This window comes from Ammodytes marinus, assembly GCF_949987685.1.
Source record: "Ammodytes marinus genome assembly, chromosome: 16".
NCBI lineage: Eukaryota > Metazoa > Chordata > Actinopteri > Uranoscopiformes > Ammodytidae > Ammodytes > Ammodytes marinus.
This window is the reverse complement of record NC_137220.1, coordinates 385,851-388,350: the sequence shown is the minus strand read 5'-3', so window position 1 is coordinate 388,350 and position 2,500 is coordinate 385,851. Positions and strand designations below refer to the sequence as shown.

Here is a 2,500-nt window from a genome sequence, read left to right as displayed (position 1 = left end):
CAAGGCCTAGTGCCGCCATCTTGAAAGTGTCATAGTTGGAATGTTATCAGGTGCATTGTTTAAAATTTAGAATTGTTCTTGTCCTTGAAGGCCACTGTAGCTTCTGTTATTATTCTAAAGGGGTGGGGTTACCCAGGGAGCGTTGCATTCTAGAACTTTGTAGAACTTTCTTGATGATGTCATATTACACACTGCACCTTTTAAAGGGTGAAAATAATATATTATATAGACTCATTACATGCAAAGTGAGATATTTCAAGCCTTTATTTGTTATCATTTTGATGAATATGGCTTACAGCTTATGAAAACCCCACATTCAAAATCTCAGAACATTTTAATATTACATGAAATCAATAAAGAAGGGATTTTAAATACAGAAATGTCGGCCCTCTATAAAGTATAATCATCCATATGTACTCAGTACTTGGTTTGGGTCCATTTTGCATGAATTCTTGCCTCAATTCCAATTCATTTTCCATGATATTCTAATAATATGAGTTTCAACTGTACATAGAGGGAGACTGCACGAGCGACCTGTCTCCACCAGGGGGCAGTGACGTCACATAGGGGCGAGCACAAAGAAACCGGGCATCTGATTGGTCTGATATGGAGATGACGTCAGCCCCATCTGCTTCTCTCATTGGTTCAGAGGAAGCGCGGGAAACCCTCTTCTTTGGCTCTGCGGAAGCATTTGTAAACAGACCTGAAAACAGTAGGTCCATAAAGCAGACAGACAGACAGAGAGACAGGGAGACAGGCAGAGAGGGAGACAGGCAGACAGGGAGACAGGGAGACAGGCAGACATACAGACAGACAGAGAGGCAGACAGGCAGGCAGACAGAGAGACAGGGAGACAGGCAGAGAGGCAGGCAGACAGACAGACAGACAGGGAGACAGACAGACAGACAGAGAGGCAGGCAGACAGACAGACAGTCTACGGTGGAAATCCATGGGCCTGTTATAAAAGTTGAAACCGGGAAAGTTACGGTGAGTTTTATAACACCAACCGGAGGAGCCGTTTATTCAGCTCAACGGTAACCTGATAATACACCGGAGTCCATTCAAACCCCGTGTGTGTGTGTGTGTGTGTGTGTGTGTGTGTGTGCGCGCGCGCTATAAATGGGAAGAATTCAGGCCTATACAAATGTGTTGTACTAAGAGCCGTTTCGAGTTGCATGTAGTATCATAAAGTTCAATGACCTGGTTGAATATCAAGTTGCACACATCATGTTCAAAGCTAGCAATAAACTGCTACCAGGTAACATACAACAACCTTTCTTTGACCGAGAGGGGGGTTACAATTTGAGGCAACAGTTAAACTTTAAGACACTGGCGGTACGCACGACTTTAAAATGTCATTGCATCTCAATTGGGGGTGTGAAACTGTGGAATGGGATGAGCACGGAGCTAAAGCGATGTCCAAACATGATCCAGTTTAAAAAAAGGTTTAAAGCAATGATTTTCATAAGGTACAGGGATGAGGGAGAGAAGTAAGAAGGAAATTATAATTATATATATATATATATATACTGATATACTGATTGTATAGATATGTATGTAGATATGGATATATTGATTGTTTATAAATATAAATATAGATATATGCATTGTATAAATATATAAAATATAAAAAAATTCATAGTATATTAAGCTGTAGGGGAAAGTGGGGTGAGTTGTGCATTTTGGAAGTTGCAAAACCCCTTGTTTCTAGAAAACCGTGGAAGAAATTGGAAATGTGACCACATATTTAAGAAGAGCCATCCATTTGACTCATCCTGTAAAGAAGGGAGACACAAGGAATAAGATATAAGCACATTTAAGCTCAAAAAACTGTGTTTTGCCTTTCAAAGTAAAATTTACATGATCAAGGTTTTTTGATTATTGTGTCTGAACAATTATAGACACGTTTGAAAACATTTGACACATGTTTTAGTGCTTTGGTATGCTACACTTTGAGTCTATATAGTTAGCACGATGTCAGCCCTAAATTGCTGCATCATGCCTATTATCCAACATTCTGGGGATGGGGTGATTTGTGCCAAATGGCCTAGGTGAGTTATAAGTAAGTAAGTAAGTAAAATGTATTTATAAAAGCACATTTATGACAGTTTGCACTGTCCAAAGTGCTGTACATAGTGCATTCAGTAGATAAACAATGAAGGTAAAATAACAATAACCAAAATAAAAGACGTAAAGCCCATACATCCACATAAACACAGATAGTAGTGCAGAGGTAAGATAGTTAATGGGGAGGAAACACCAGGGTGTACATATGGGTTTTGAGCCTTGATTTAAAGGCAGAAATGTAGGGGAATCACATTTGTCAGGTGGCAGTTGGTTCCACAAGCACGGAGCAACTAGTGCAAAGTACATTTCTGAGAGTTGTGCCAGTGGCATGGCTGTATACGCTGGTCACCAAAAGAAAGTGATTGTCTACAGTAGCTCAGAAGAGAGTGACATCTCAATTCCACTTAACGACACCACTGATGAGAGTTCAGAT

General features: G+C 40.1%; 1 protein-coding gene across 2 annotated transcripts in view; it reads left to right on the top strand.

Annotated features, from left to right (window-relative positions):
* Positions 1–809: 809 nt before the first annotated feature.
* Positions 810–2,500, top strand: part of rdm1 (RAD52 motif containing 1) — a 10,117-nt gene continuing 8,426 nt past the window's right edge. Inside the window, exon 1 of one of the 2 annotated variants that reach the window (XM_080044422.1) lies at positions 810–987. The gene's annotated coding sequence lies outside the window, so the exon portion shown is untranslated. The remainder of the gene's footprint in view (positions 988–2,500) is intronic. The other variant, XM_080044421.1, reaches the window with a different exon arrangement.